General features: G+C 36.5%; 1 pseudogene; it reads right to left on the bottom strand.

Annotated features, from left to right (window-relative positions):
* The window catches only part of LOC142433489 (bromodomain and WD repeat-containing protein 3-like), a 72,157-nt pseudogene that overhangs the window by 29,333 nt on the left and 25,321 nt on the right, over positions 1 to 17,503 (bottom strand).

Below are 17,503 nucleotides of genomic sequence, written 5' to 3'. Positions count from 1 at the left end.
AAAATAACCTGGTACTGCCAGGAGATTCATAAGTGGATGTGTGACAAAGGATCTAACTGCTGATATCAGAAGGATCTTAGCTAAAAGCAAGAAAATACCAGAAAGATATTTACTTGTATTTTCCTGACTATGCAAAAGCATTCGACTCTATGGACCATAACCAACTATAAAGAGTTTTAGGAAGAATGAGAGTCCTGAAACTCTCCATTGTGATCAATTGGAATCTGTATGTTGATCAAAAGGTAGTTGGGCAACCAGAACAAATGAATATTGCATGATTTAAAATAAATAAATTTCTGTATCTGTGTTGTATTATCTCACTCTACTTATTCAATCTGTATGCTGAGTAAACGACCGGAGAATCACATTCTATGAAGGAGAAAGCAGCAACAGGGTTAGAAGAAGGGTTATTTACAATCTCTTATATGCAGATCACATGACCTTGCTTAGACGTGAAACTTGCTGATGAAGATCAAGGTTTGCAGCCTTCAGTATGGACCACAACTCAATGTCAAGATGACCAAAAGCCTGACACCTGGACCAATAGGTAACATCATGTTAAATGGAGAAAGGTTGAAGTTATCAAGGATCTTTTCTTGCTTGGACCCCCAAACAATGCTCATGGAAGCAGGAGTCAAGAGATAAAAAAGATGCATTGCATTAGGGAAATTGGATGCACTGGACCTCTCTAAATGTTAAAAAGCAAAGATGTTCTTTTGAGGACTGGGATGTACTTGACCTAAGCCATGGTATTTACACTTGCTTCTTATGCATTTGAAAGGTGGACATTGAATAAGGAAGACAGAAAAAGAGTCAATACATTTCAATTGTGGTGCTGGAGAATACAGAAAGTACCATGGTCTGCCACAAAAAAATAAAAAACACAAAAAATACACCAATCTGTCTTGGAAGAAATAGAGCCAGAATGCTCTTTAGAAGCAAGTATCTGGGAGAGAAGCAGAAATCCATGTACTCTAGACATATTAACAGGGACACAAGTGTCTGGAGAAGGATCTCATGCTTGACAAAGTAGAGGGGAAGGGGAAAAGGGGAAACCCGAGGTGAGATGGATTGACATAATGGACTCAAATATAGGAACAATGGTGAGGGTGGCACAGGACGGGCAGGGTTTTGTTCGGTCGTCCATAGGGTCACTATGGGTTGGCACTGGCCCGATAGTACCTAACAATAATGGGATTTTCTTTGGAAGCTTGGTTATGTGCTTCATTCTAAAAGCTCTAGTACCCAAATTAATACAGACAAATATCGTGAAACTTCCACAAATAAATTCATATAAAACCTGGCAACTGCAATAAAAGGACAAAAGAAATGAATTATTTCTTTTGGGATTTTATGTTACTGTGAATGAAATTGTACCTGTAAAATTAATCACATGTACCAAAAGCCATATTGCTTCAACATTCATGCTAATTCTATCTCGTAATGGCAATCTATAGTATCACTTAAATAACACTAGTAAATCTCACAGGGTATTGAAATTCATGGTTATTGAATATAGTAGTGTTAGGACAAAGGATTACCAGTGTTTGCCAGGATACTAGTAAGTGAAATATGGTAAAGACACATTATTTCCAATTCCATTTATTCTTTCTACAAAGTTTATCGAATAGAAGAAGAGATATCCCACATCTTTGTTTTTCTATGCCTTTCCCAACCTAACTTGATCTGGTTTTGCAGAGAGAACATTTTAGACTGCTTTATCCTCCAGTTGAATAAATCTGACATTACATTAGTTTCCTTTTCTGAATATAAAGTTCCATCGCTACTAGGTATGGAGTTAAATGCATAGCAAAAATACCAAGATCCTTTTACAATGCACTTTTGTATGATGATATAAAAGAATGTGGAAATGAAAAAAAAGTTCACAATAGGCTAAACAGAAAGACATTTTACATTAACATTATATAATGTAATTAAAGCCTTGAATAAAAGTCACTTTCTGTTTCTTTACATCTTATTCAGTATTCATAGGAGATTTGCAACAGCTGCATAAGGTTCTTATTCAACTTTACTTTAGTGCAAGCAATAGAGTCTTGGGAGTGCAGTGTATTAAATGTTGGACTATGAATGGCAAGTCCTACTAGCTACTCCAGGGGGAAAAGATGAGATATTTTGGATTAATATTTTCTCCACTATAAAAGTCAAAGAAGCAACATTATTAGTTTTTAATTTAATCAGAAAATAGAATGGCATATGTACAACCTTCTGATTGATTAAAATGCTGTAACCTGATTAATTGTTATAAATAGACAGGGTTATGATAGCCTAAGAAATTCCTGTGACAAAGACACTTCTCTGGTGGCACAGTGGTTAGGCATTCATCTGCTAACCAAAAGGTCAGTAGTTTCAACCCAGCAGGCAGCTGCCTTGTGGAAAAAGACGCAGGGGTCTGCGTGAATACAGATTTGCAACCTTGGAAACGATGCCATCATTCTACTCTGTCCTGTAGGGTCATTATTTATCAGACTCCATTCAATAGCCAGGGGTTTGTCCTTCCATTTGAAAGTCCCTGGGTGTCACAAAGCAGTTATGGTGCAGTAGTGCATTACAAGATGGGCTGCTAACTGCAAGGTCAGAAGTTCAAACCCACAGCCACTCCAGAGAAATATGAAGGCTTTTGTTTCTATAAAGATTTCCAGCCTTGGAGGCAATAAAGGGCAGTTCTACTTGGTCATATAAAATTGCTATGAGTCAGAAACACTGACAGTGGCTTAATTTGGGGTGTGACAAACACTTGACTAGGAACAAAAAACTGGCAGGTCGAACCTGCCCAAAGTTACCTTGGAAGACAGGCCTGCCAATGGAGTCGATTCCCACTTAAAGACATCCTATAGGACAAGATAGAACTGTACCTGTGGGGCTCCTAGGGGAATAGAAGGCCTCATCTAGCTCCAAAGGAAAAACTGGTGGGTTTTGAACTGCTGACTGCACAGTTTGCAGCCCATCGCATAACTACTGTGTCACCAGAGCTCACAGCCAAGGAAACACAAGAAGTGCAGTTCTACTCTACAACTCAAGGGGTCATTATCATGCATCAGAATCCACATTAGGGCAACTGATGTTTTTACATTTAGTAATAGATAATGGTTTCCCAACAAAGAGAGGCAATCAGTGCTAATCTGACGTTTATAGAAATTCATTTAGTTTAAAATAAATGCAGCCTCCTGAGTGTCATGTTGTATAAATTACAGGCCTGCTATGGAAATTACAGGAGTCAAGGTAAAAGGGGAGAATAGAGTCTTCTGGCATCATGACCATGACTGAACTCAGAAGACAAAGCCTGTTCCAGTGCTCCTTGGGTTGTGACTTGGGTATGTCAGTCTCAAATTAGAACAAATAACTTTTTGATATTTCTAAGGGAAATTAAAAAAATTATTTAGAATATCATCATTGGGAAAATTTATGGAATTATTACTATGATGAATAATACTAGTTTTCACAAAAATATTTGAAATAGACCCAAAAAACCCTTTTAAAAAATTACTCCTGATCTTGGAGCACCGGCTTGAAGTCTGGTTCTTCTTTCCCTGTGGCGATAGCAGGGAAACAATAGAAAGGTCTGAAGGCCAGCCCCAATCCCAACTGTGTGGACAGCCCCTCATGCCCCCAGAAGAATTTACTTCAGAGGACAGCACTGAAGCTACAGCTCAAGGAGAGAGCATGTCTGATCAGAGTGAACAGGAACAAGTGAAGGGTGAGCAAGAGAGAGTGGAGCACATCCTGGCCCACCAAGCCTTGAGGATGACATCCCTGCTCACAGCAGCCAATGCACAGAGAGGACCACATGGTACAGTATGGCACTGATGAAATATAAAATTTTCTCTAGTTCTTTAAAGCTTCTCCCCACCACTATTATGATCCCAATTCTACCTTCCAAATCCAGCTAGATTAGAGGATGTACACTGGTACAGATAGGAACTGGAAACACAGGGAATCCAGGACAGATGAACTCCCTCAGGAGCAATAGTGAGAGCAGTAATACCAGGAAGGGAAGGGGAAGGTTGGCTAGAAAGGGTGAACCAATCACAAGGATCTGTGTTTAACACCTAATCCCTGGGGGATGGACAACAGAAAAGTGGGTTAAAGGAGATATCAGACAGTGTAAAATATGAAAAAAAATAATTTATGAATTATCAGGGGGTTTTGAGGTAGGGGGCCAGGAAGGGAGGGGAAAGAATGAGGAGCTGATACCAAGGGCTCAAGTAGAAGGCAAATGTTTTGAGAATGAGGATGGCAACAAATATATAAATGTGCTTGACACAATGGATGGATGGATGGATTGTGATAAGAATTGTATGAGACCCAATAAAATTGTATTTAAAAGAATAAAAATTATTCCTGAAATGACAAAGTAGCCAAGCAGAAAAGTTTTTGTTCAATTTCAAATTCTAGTGTAACTACCACAGAATTTTGCAAACGGATCCTAATTTTCAAATGATCACAAAATAATAGTCCTTAATAAAGACAGTGTAAGATCTAAGCAATTTTACAAATATTAACTATGCATGCCCCAATACTTCACAGAGTTGTGAATTAGTTTTATATTACTTTGAATTTAGTAGAATTTTCTTAGCTAATTTAATTTGGTCATATGTAACACACCTTTGTTACTTAACAGTTAATGAAATGACAAGACTGGACCTGAGAGATCTAATAAGGAAGCATTTTCACTCTTGCCTTAGGGGACTCACTGTAGATAAACTTGAATACACATAAATTTTAAGTGTTACAATAGTGTGGTGAGTGGAATCTGCAAATTAAATCCCAAATAACATCTTAATGATACTTCATCTTCATTTCATTAAATTAATAACTAGCATAGTTGATTAATTGCCCACAGAGTAGTAGAGAATTGCGTACACTATTATCTTAAAAGTAAGTTACTACCCTCAAAATAAGAAAAGCAAAAGGTATTTTCTTAATATAGAGAGCATTCAAAGTTATGTGAGTCATTAGTCAACATATTACCCTATTATGCACATATTTAGAAAATAGCTTATCAGTGTATCGTTCCAGAACTATGCTGCCAATACAATATACACTATCCACGGGTAGTTGGTGAATTTTAAATAACTTAAAATTAAATGCAATTCAAAATTGAGTTCCTCCTTAAAATAGACACATGTGGGTAATAGCCGTTTCACAAATCAAAAGTTGAACATCTCTATCACCACAGAAAGTCCTATTGGATAGCACTGTTTTATGTAAATACCAATTGAAATGAGCCCCAAGATATTACTGTGTAATTCTAAATATACCGGACAAATTAAAAAGTAATATGGACATAGCAACTTACAATAAATATTCTATACAAGAAGAAATTGAAGGAAACATCCTTAAGCTGGGATCTGGTGTTTATAATTTTATTGAAAGATGAAAGACCGCCTACTTTACACAGTATTAAGGTTTATTACAAGAGAAGACATGCCAGCATCACAGCTTCTACTCATCATCATGCTACAAGTACCAGCTAGTTCATTAAAAGAGGAAAAAGAAATATAAAGCTAACCTGATTGGAAAGGAAAATAAATCTGCCTCCATTTGCAGAAAGTTTTATACATAGAAAATCATAATCTCAAAAAGAGCTAACATTAAGGTGCTTCAAAATTTCATTGAAATGGAATTGAAAGATAATGGAAATTTTCCCATGAAATTTTTGAATGTGCCTAGTAGGTCTAGTAAGTAAATGTTTCCTTCTTAGGAGTCATGGACTCAGTTCACACCCTTATCATCCCTATGTACAAAGAACAAAGCCTGCCTGGTCATGCATCACCCTGATAATTGAAGCATTTCGAACTTCAAAATCCTAATTGTGTTTCAATTTAGTAGGAAAGAGCAGTTAAATTAAATTAGCTAAGCTTTGAATTCAAATTCAAAAAAAATCCAACATAACATAGTCTAAAGAACATGAAATCCTTAATGAAAATTTTCATAATAGATGCTCAAGACTGGTACAATGAACATTACAAAACACTATTGTGAGAAAGTAAAGCTCTAAATAAGTGGAAAGATACACTCTGTTCCTGGATTGGTGGGCTCAATTTTAAGAAGACAATTTTCCTCAAATTGGTGTACAGATTCAATGCAATCCAAAATAAAACCCAATAGATTTTCTTTGGTTGATATTGAGAAGTTGATTCAGGTATTTTTATAGAAATGACAAGGATCTAGAAAAGTCTAAATAATTTTGAAACAGTAAGAGTAAAGCTGGAGAACCCACATAGCTGAGAATCCAGAAAGAGAAGTACACATATGGTCTCAGCAAATGTGACCTGGGAACTCAGTTGGTAAAGGTGGGCCATTTCAAAAATGGTACTAGAATAACTAACTATCCACATGCAAAAATATGAACTGAACCTTATACTACACTTCATAAAAAAGTAACTCAAAACAAATCTAAATACAAAACATAAAAATTCTAAAACTTCTAGAAGAAAATTCAGTAGAAATTCTTTGTGATTTTAAAACAAGCAAAGATCTCTTTTATAGATCAGAAAAGTATACACTTTAAGAAAAAATGTATATCTTGAACATAATTAAGATGCTTAAGCTTCTTTTCCTAAAAGTTAAGGAAGTGAACAGGCAAACCTGCAGATTGGGAGAGAATATTTGCAAACATGTATCTGATAAAGTACCTGCATCCAGAAGGTATGAAAACTTCTTAACAGTCAAAAATAAAGAAAAAGCAGCCAATCAGACCCAATCAAGTAGACCATGCTTGCTAGTAACATTTAGAAGACAGAAGAGTATATCTGGTATATATTTCAAAGTGTCCTAGTTCCCTTAAGAAACTTGGTGTATTTTTAATCAATGATCCTCGGTAAATATCTTTTTAATTTATAGCCTCAATTTATTTAATATTGAGAAAAATTTTATATATTGTAAAATAAATATGCTCAGAAAAAGAAAAGGTCTTTATTCATTTGAAACATATCCCTTTCAAAACTTAAAGTATACTCTCTAGGCCCTTTATAAAATTATATAATTTTTTAGAGTGAAAAAACAGGAAGCAGAATGGCAATTATTATCCATATATTTGGGTTTTCACATACCTTGTGCAAACTAATTGCAGTATAAAATATATGTTTTAATTTCTTTGTAAAAGTCAGGTCAGCGTAATCCCAAGAAAACTATGAATAGGAAGGGACTGTTAGGTCTTAAGACATATAAGATATATAAATAACATCATCATAAGTTTAGCAACAGGCATAAGGAAAATATATTTTTGTTTACTTCTGAAAGTTATCTTAGCCTATTTTTACATAGTTTCCTATAAAATCCCTACAAGGTTAAATACAGAGATATGTAAATACCCTGCCATATGGCTTCAAAGACCTGTGCAACATAAGAAAGCAAATATGTCTGCTAAAAAAATAAAGGTCTTGAAAAATGAAAGAAATACAATGGCCAAATCTCATAAAACCACGATTATTAAGTAAAAATGCTTTATAAATCAGGACTAACCATGAAAGTCCTAAATAATATAATCAACTTATATATACTTCAAATTGGATTCTGGTACCTATTTTTGGCTTCCTAGTGAATTTTGGTAGGAATGAATCAAGAAAATGTTTACAACTCACATAAATATTACTTACCCACATTTGGAGGTTTCACATAATTTACAGGGAGTTCTGGAGGCCGGCCTCTATGTAGAGCTGCAAAAGGAGAGTCATTCCAGAGTGTACTCTTACAGTCTATGTAAAAATATCATCAGTTAATCAAAGAATAGAACAATGTTTTGTTTAACTGTGCAACAAAAGCAAAGGGCTGATTCAAAGTGCATTTATGGAACATATTTTTAACTATTAGAACCATGATAAAAATAGCATGCATACTAGTGAGAACAATAAAAATAACATGCATATGTGAGAAACTAAATTATGACTAGTATCAGGCAACATCTCAACATATCACCAAGATATTTTATTTCTTTGTATATAACTGAGCCTTAGGTAAATGTGTCATGGATTAATAAGATTTCTAGTTGGCATTGGGAGTTCCTTGTTGAAGGAGTTAGTTTATGGTTAGTTTATTGTGCCAACCTGGCCTATAAATACATGTGGGATTAATTGAAGGGATATATGGCTCAGTGAGCTTAGCCTTTCTAGTTCTAGGGTCTCTTGCTTTCTGATGGTCAAAGCAGGGTGCACCTGCCTTAACCAGTTCCTTGCTTTCGCTGCCAGTTCCTGCAAGACGTTCCTGAAGAGAAGCTGCATGGACCTACCCTGATGCAGCCCTGGATGCTGGAGCACCCATGGGGAGACCCCTGCCAGTGCTGAGATGCTTACACATTCGCTGACTCGGCTTTCCTCCTGCAGTGGGCGTCATTGCGTCTGTTTTGTGAAATAGAGGAGGAGTTTGGGGATTGGTGTTGACATATGGGTTAATGGGTTAATGTTGGACTTGTGGGCTTGGGCAGCACCGGGTTCGGATGTTTTCTTGATGCACACTTCACCTTTATATGAAACCCTCACTTATCCATGAGTTTCTGTGGATCTGTTTCTCCAAAGTACCTAGACTAGCACATTGACTTTTAGGCTTCCATATATAACATTGTATAAGCAAGTACACTACTATCACACAAATTTGCTAGCAAAGTTCAGACCCAATGATACTTGGTGCCTGTCCATGCCATGAGGTTCCTGATAGTTGTGCCATTACAGATAAGGAGACTGCATGTCAGATGATAACAAACCAAACCCATTGCCCACAAGCCAATTCTGACTCAAAGGAGTCCTGTAGGTCAGGTGAGAACTGCCCCATAGGGTTGTCAAGGTTGTAAATGTTTTTTAAAAGAGATTGCCACATCTGCTCCAATCAAGCAACCAGTAGGATCACACTTTTCAATGAACAACTAAGCACTTTGACCACTGACTTCCAGGGCTCCCTATCACGTGGTCCCTCACTATAAATAGTTGTGAGTGCTTTTACTTTGACTTTTAGGCTTAAGTCAAGTGAAGTAAGTATTCTTTGGCAGTTTTGAAACAAAATATTCTAACATAATTCATTTCAAACTTTCTACATTATTTGAATTAATTTTTTCCTTAAATAACAAGATGAGATGCTTAAAAACTGATATCATTCATGGAACTCTTTCACTCTGTGAATCAGCATTGAAAATAAAACACAATGCTAATAAAATAAGACATCGAATGTAACTGGCTGTTAGAGATAATTATCACTCCAAAATATGTCCTTAACCCCTAATTTCATAGTTTCTTATTTATAAAATAGCACATTATATATCTTATATATTAACGTTCCATATACATTTCTGGTAAAAAGATCTATAAATTGAAAAACACTGCTGTAACGAAATTGTTATGAACCAGTTCATAATGGGTTAGTATTTTTGTTTAAATATTTTCAATTAAAAAGTAAACATATAATTTTCATTTGTGTGAGATAAAATTATAAATATGGTTAGGGAGCAATTATCAAGACTCACAAAGCATAAGAGCATTATAAAAGAATAAGAATGTTTAAAGCATTTATACTGCACTGATCAGCGTGACAAGGAGCCCTGGATGTGCTGTATGGTAAATGTTGGACTGGTAACCACAGGGTCATTAGTTCAAACCATGGGAGAAATTGGTCCATGAAAGGAAGCTGAGGACAGCTGCTCCTGTGCAGACTGAAGAGTCTCAGAAGCCCTAAATAGGGTGTCTGAGTCAGAAGTGACTTGATGGTAGTATGATCTGCAATCTCTACTCCACAGAATCAAAGGAATTTACCTAATCTCTACCATATTCTCCTTTTTTGTGTGTTTGTTTGTTTTTAAAAGGCCCCTAACGATCCCTAAAAATTTACCCATGCATTAAAAATGAACAAAAGCAAGCATTAGCAAGAGATACCAGACGAAAATGAATAGACAGACATGAAAATATTTCCCTAATAAAACAATATTGCCCTTTTCACTATTTTATTTGATAACCTATGCTTATAATAAGAGAAAATCTTACCTTTAGCATCTCATCACAAAGACTGCCCGCCTACACCCAGTAATATCTGCACCCCAGGAACGCTCTGAGGGATCTCCTTATCTAGTAAAGGACCAATTCGCTCACAAAGTTTAAGGAGGTAATCTGGAGGAATGTGTGCATTGGCTGCCACCTAAAAAGCATAAAATAAAAGTACAGAATCAGGAAGATAAAAATGTTAATGTTTCATAATTTAATATTTCACCATATCAGCTTTGTTACTCCCCTGCTCAATGGCCACTTGTTTGACTACAAGTCTTTAAGGCCACAGACACTACATGTTTTAATAGTCGGGCACCATCAGATTTTTTCACCACATTTGCTTAAGCACCCATTTTGTGATCAGGTTTGGGACATGTGTATCATAAAATGCTACATTGTTGGAACAAACTGTTCTTGTAATTAGGTGAGATTTTGGTCAAGGCCCAGAGTCCATCTGATTCCTTATTGTATTTATATATGTGTACATTCATAGACAAATATACCTATACTTATATAATTACATATTTACATAGTTATGCATGTATATTTATATATCTCTTTATAAATGTTTTGCTTTCTTTCCTCCTTTTCTTTTTCTTTCCTCCTGCCCCATTATAATGCTTGCCCATCATTCACCACTCAGTAATTCTTCTCAGACACTCTCCAAATGATCAGAACTGACCAGGAATGCTACACCCTCCTCAACATCAATTTATAACCCTTGCTACAGCCCTGTCCCTGTCACTATTGTCTCACCACTTACCTCTCCCTGACTCCTCCCCTTCCATGCCCCTGCCTCAAATATCCATTGGGAGTGCTTATCCTGCTTATTTTATATAGAGAGACCCCCCGACCCGAAGAGAGGTAGAGAGAGAGAAGAACCCTAAAAATAGTTCCAAGTTTAACTGCTTTCGGAACCCATAGTAGATGAACAGCTCTCTGTTAAAAAGCAGGCAGGCCCTGTTATGATCCCTCAGACTGATCCCCTTTTCTTTCTGAGTGCCGAATCCCAGGACCCACATACCTACCAGCACTTATCCCCTTTTAGGTCTCAGCCTTTGTGTCTGAAAGGTGCGCATCCTACAGGCCCCTATCGCTCTAGAAGACAGATCTTGTAATGTGCTTTTTGAAAATAAGCATACCATCATTCCTCTTCAATTTGTCATTCCCAGCATAGTTAGCTGACCACAAGAATGTCTGATTCTAAAGGGCCAATAGCAGTCCATTCCAGCTCATTAATGCCTATGATATTAATGTGTATGTACTGTTTTATATTTAAAAGTTCCAATTTTCCTATATTTGTAGTTCATATACAGCCCATGTTGTAAATATTAATAGATGCTTGCAGCCATTTCATTTGAGTTGTGATACATAAGCAAATGAAGGTCCCAAAATATTCATGCATTTGCATCTTTAAGGTCAACTCCAAGGAAGCAGCTATTCCCCAGTCCAATTTTGAAGTCCTTCCAAGCTGAGGGTCTCATCTTCGGACACTCTAGCCGACAACATTGGATCGCTTTTCAGAAGCTTTTCAGTGGCCAATTTTTTCAGAAGCAGATCATCTGGGTTTTCTTCCTAGTCTATTTTAGTCTTCATTTCTACTAAAACCAGTTCCACTTGGGCCACGTTGTGGTTTGTAAAATACCCAGGGCAGAGCGCCCAGCACCAGAGCAACATGCAAGTTTCCACAGTTCAACAAATGAAACATGAGTGGCAGATTTCTGACCACAGTACCAATTCTTTCATATGCTACAATAAAATATTAATATGTGTTACCATCATACACGATCATTGTCACTGAGTCTATTCCAATTCAGAGTAATGAAACAGGCTGGAGCAGATCTGCCCCTGTGAGTTGCTAAGACTATAACTCTACATGAATAGAATGTCTCATCTTTCTCCTACAGAAGAGCTGGTTTCAAACTACTGACCTTGCCGTTAGCCATCCAGCTGGTAACCCACTATGTCGCTAGAGCTCATATTATTAAGAAATTGCTCTTCAAATCCAGCGAAACCAAGTTCCCTGCCATTAGTTGATTCTGATTCACAATGACCCTATAGAACAGTGTAGAAATGCCCCAGGAGTTTCAAAGACTGTAACTCTTAGCAGTAGAGAGTCTTCCCTTTCTCCCAAGATATTATCCTCAAGTAAAAAATAATACAAGACAAAAGAATAATTTTATAAATCAGTCCTACAGAACACCATAAGGTTTTGTATGCTCTGTCCCCCCCCCCAGAATGTTGAGCACCCAGATAGTGCCTGGCATGAAGTAGGCAAATCAAGTATTTGTTGAGTGATTCACTGAATGACTACAAATCAAAGTGAAATTTAAGTACAATGTTTATTTACAGTGCAAATTCTTAAGATTTAGAGCAAAGTTCCTCTGTTTTCTTAGAGAATTCAGGTTTAGGAACTACAAGCAATGTGGAGTCAACATTCAAGAAAAAGGTGATGCTACTGTGAGATTTTTAAAACCTAAAAATCACCAACATTGAGTTGATTCCAACTCATAGGTGTCCCATAGGGCGGGGTAGAAATGCCCTTGTGAGAACTTCTGAGAAGGGAATTCTTTATGGGAAAGAAAGCTTTGTCTTAATTGCACAGAGTGGCTAGTGGTTTCAAACTGAGATCTTTGTGGTTAACTGCCCAACGTGTAACCACTGCACCACCAGGGTTCCTCTTACTTTGATATTATTGTCAAAAAAGTGTGTCGTGCCAATTTTCTTAAAAAAACAACTATTGAGGCTGGGACAACTGATATAATGCGAGGAAGAATGGTACTTTAGACCGTTTATTTTAGATTTCTATCTACAAAGTTAAGGTTCTTGTTTGGAACAAAAAAACACACGAATAAATTCTTCCATTTACTGCTCACACATCTAGTTTTGTTTCTAAAGCAAGTACATAAAATTATCTTTTAGCAAAATGCATAGTGAATATTACAGTCAAACTAGATGATGACTTTATCTAAAAAAGATTTCAAATTTTCTTTAAAAATCATTTTATTGGGGGCTCTTACAACTATTTTTAAAATCCATATATCAATTGTATCATGATATTTGTACATATATTGCCATCATTATTTTCTAAACATTTTCGTTCTGTTTGAGCTGCTGGTATTAGCTCGATCATTGCTGATATATCAATGCAGTTATTAAATTTAGAAAGCAATATTACATGCAGTAAGAATAGTAATAATCACAGTAATATTTAATGCATATATTGAATACCAGTTTAGAGTTTAAAGAGAAAAACCTTACAAGTACTCCATATTAACAACTAGGCTGTTTTGTTATGACCATTGTCCTATATACACGTCTACATCCAGTATTTTGCATCAAGTAAATGCTATATAAGGGCGTTAGGTAGGGTTGTAGTTGATGTGTTTCATGAGAAATTTTCTTTTCTTCATTGCTTGAACAGGGAGCCCTGGTGGTGTAGTGGTTATGCCTTGGGCTGCTAACTGCAAGGTCAGCAGTTCAAAACCACCAGCTGACCCTCAAGAAAAGACTAGGCTATCTACTCCCATAAAGAGTTACAGTTTCAGAAACTTACAGGAGCAACACTACCATATCCTACTGAGTCAGAGTGAGTCGGCACCAACTTGATGACAGGTTTTGACCAACTGCAGTCATTCACTTGGTGCCAAGAGCTAACCCAATACAGTAGATTTGCTTCACCCTCCTGGTTAGTAGAAGATAGAGTAGAACTCCCCCCATAGGGTGTCTCAGGTTGTAAATCCATATGGAAGCAGAGTCCCACATCTTTGAACCACCAATCTTTCAGTTAGCACTTAAGCATTGTGCCACCAGGGGTCCTACAAGAAAACTACCCTAGAAATAGCAATGTGTCTAGTAAATTGTCTCTTTAGAATTTTTAGAATTACCATATTCAGAAACCATGTGGAAATGATATCTTAAAGTGACATCTTAAGACTGCTGGTTCCCTCAGTTTCTATATAAAATCTCCACCAATTCCTTTAGATTAATTTAAAAACATTAATGGTTATAAAAACTGTATATACAGTGTTCAGCAACTAAAATAATTCTTTTCTACTCCTAAGTTTTCCCCTTTGAAGTTTTGTAAAATAAATTAATAGCTAAATCTGACAAGTGTATATTTCCACCCTAAAAAAAACTTCATTACTAAGCAGTCCCATTAAAAAGTCAATTTCTCAAAAATAAATAAAATCGTTGAATATGACACAATAGTAGAAACACGTAAGTTCTACCAACATTATTGCATGTCAAAATTCCAGTTTATCTTTGAAATATTAACAGGTTCTGAAATTATATTTGGGTCATCTTTTCAATAACAGTTGTACGTCAAATTCAGAACATATTACTTATGCTTATTTTTTCATTAAATTAATGTTTAATTTTGATTAAAGATAGATGAAAGCAGGGCTTTCTACTCTTGTAAAGAGTTACAATCTCACAAGGGCAGTTCTACCCTGTCTTATAGGGTTGCTATGAGTCGACATAAACTTGATGGCAGCGACTTTACTATTTTTTGTTTTTTTATTAAAGATGGTCTTTTGTAACAAAAATTCAGTACCTACCTATTTCAAGTATTTAAAAATAATTTTCACTAAAATTACATATAAATATAATACATAATAAATATTAGTAAATGTTCTAAAATTCTCCACTAAATTCACAGTTTAATCTCATAAACAACTCTTTTACGTAAAAGTGTATCATTATAAGTTTAATTCATCTAAGTTAGTATATTATGTTAGGCAACAAAAAGTCACTTAATCACACATTTCTCACTATGTAACACAATGTACCAAGCAACACTTAACAAGTTTTTTGAGATCTGCAAAAGAAAAGCATTCTCTAAATACAAAGTTCAAAACAGGAGATCTATAAATCTATGTAAACTGAAATAAAGTAAATTACCGTATGTGAGTCTAATTCTGCAACTCTTTCAGGCATCTCGGAACCCAAATAATATATTTGAATCACATGATTAATTCTCCCTGTTGTGATAAAAATACCACCTAGAAGATTAAAAGAAGATTAACAAGAATAACCGCAATATTTTAATCATTTTTAGTTCTTTTTTTCCCTTTTTTTAAAAAACATTTTATTAGGGACAAAACAACTCTTATCACAATCCATACATACATCAATTGTATAAAGCACATATGTACATTCTTTGCCCTCTTCATTTTCAAAGTATTTGCTCTCCACTTAAGCCCTTTGCATCAGGTCCTCTTTTTCCCCTCCCTCCCCACTCCCCCCTCTGTCATGTTCCCTTGATAATTTAAAAATTATTATTTTGTCATATCTTGCCCTTTCTGGCGTCTCCCTTCACCCCCTTTTCTGTTGTCCGTCCCCCAGGGAGGAGGACACATATAGATCCTTGTCATCAGTTCCATCTTACCAACCCACTCACCCCCTACCCTCCCAGTATCACCCCTCACACCACTGGTTCTGAAGGTATCATCTGCCCTGGATTCTCTGTGCCTCCAGCTCCAATCTGCACCGGTGTACACTTCTGCTCTGTCCAGACTTGCAAGATAAAATTCGGATCATGGTAGTTGGGGGGGAGGAAGCATTTAGGAACTGGAGGAAAGCTGTATTCTTCATCGGTATTACATTGCACCCTGACTGACTCATCTCCTCTCTTAGACCCCTCTGTGAGGGTATCTCCAGCGGCGGACAAATGGGCTTTGGGTCTCCCCTCTGCACTTCCCTCTTCATTCACTATGGTAAGATTTTTTTTTTCTGATTATGCCTTATACCTGATCCCTTCGACACCTCGTGTTCGCCCAGGCTGGTGTGCTTCTTCCATGTGGGCTTTGTTGCTTCTGAGCTAGATGGCCGCTTGTTAACCTTCAAGCCTTTAGACCCCAGACACTATCTCTTTTGATAGCCGGTAACCATCAGTTTTCTTCGCCACATTTGCTTATGCACCCGTTTGTCCTCAGCAATCCTATCATGGAGGTGTGCACCAAATGATATGATGTTTTGTTCTTTGACGCCTGATAACTGATCCCTTCGGAACCTCGTGATCACACAGGCTGGTGTGTTCTTCCATGTGGGCTTTGATGCTTCTGAGCTAGAAGGACGATTGTTTTTCTTCAAGTCTTTAAGACCCCAGACGCTATATCTTTTGATAGTCGGGCACCATCAGCTTTCTTCCCCACATTTGCTGGTTCACCTGCTTTGGCTTCAGCAGTTGTGTCGGGAGTATGAGCGTCACCGAATGCCAATTTAATAGAAGAAAATATTCATGCATTGAGGGAGTGCTTGAGTAGCGGTCCAAGGTCCTTCTGCCACCTAATACTAAACCTATAGATATAGGCACATAGATCTATTTCCCTATCCTCATATATATTTGCATATGTACATGTCTTTAGCTAGACCTCTATAAATGCCCTTTGCCTACTAGCTCTTTCTTCTATTTCCCTTGACTTTCCTCCTGTCCACTATCATGCACCGTCCCCATCTGCGTTACAGCTATACCTCTTCGTTACCTTACCCTTGATCATTCCCTACCAGGCCTGCCACTCCCACCTCACCACCAATTTGGATCCCTTGTTGTCCCATTGTCCCTGGGTTTGTTAACACTACTTCCTTACACCCCACCTCCCCCCATCCAACAGCAACTTTTTAAAGAAACCTTTGTGATTATTTCATTATTTGTAAGCTATCTTATATTAATCAAAGGGTTTTAAAGAAATACAAGGTTATATTCTAACCATTAAAGAATTACTCATTTTTAAAAGAAAAATTATAGACAATTATTCAAAGAATATTTATATCATTCATCCAAAAAAAATCTACTACCAGTACACCAAATACAAGGTTTTGGATCTTAAATACTGAGATCACAGGCTTAGATATTCTATGCAGAAAACACTTGCCATTATTTGTTGGCATGGGTCAAATGATCTCTATCTACAATTCCCTTTCTGTTGGCTTCTGGAGTTCAATTTTAAAAACTCAATTACAATTATATGCTCATAAAAGTCTAAAATGTTTTTTCTTTTAACGGTACATTTTTGGCAGGTTTCTATTATCACTTACACATATATTTTTCACCAAACAGTTAAGAAATATATCATTTACATCTTGATCATTTAGTGTTTTGGATACTCAAAACATATTCAACTTTTATACACACCAGAACTGAAAGATGAACAAGATATCTGAACTCCAGGTCTGGATCTCTCAGTAAATTTCACTGTGCGATCTCTAAAGAGAAAAGTAAGGGGTTTATATTTTCCATCTTGCTCATCTAATGAATAATAACCTCAGCACAATGGTGGATATGAGCAAATTTAGTGTCAATATAATAGACACCACAAAGGTGAAGTGGGACCTAACTACTATTCCCATCACTCAAGTAAAAAGTGCATTTAACCTTAAAAACTCTACATCAGTATTAGCAAGAAAGAAATTCTCATATTCCTCACTATCATCATGAGAAGTTCAGTCTTTTCCCCAAACAACAAATGAAACTGCTACTCCTTATAAAATCTGTGTGCATGAATTACTCTTTA

The sequence above is a fragment of the Tenrec ecaudatus genome, chromosome X (genome assembly GCF_050624435.1).
Source record: "Tenrec ecaudatus isolate mTenEca1 chromosome X, mTenEca1.hap1, whole genome shotgun sequence".
NCBI lineage: Eukaryota > Metazoa > Chordata > Mammalia > Afrosoricida > Tenrecidae > Tenrec > Tenrec ecaudatus.
Note: the sequence above shows the minus strand (reverse complement) of the source record. Positions and strands in the feature narration are given on the sequence as shown.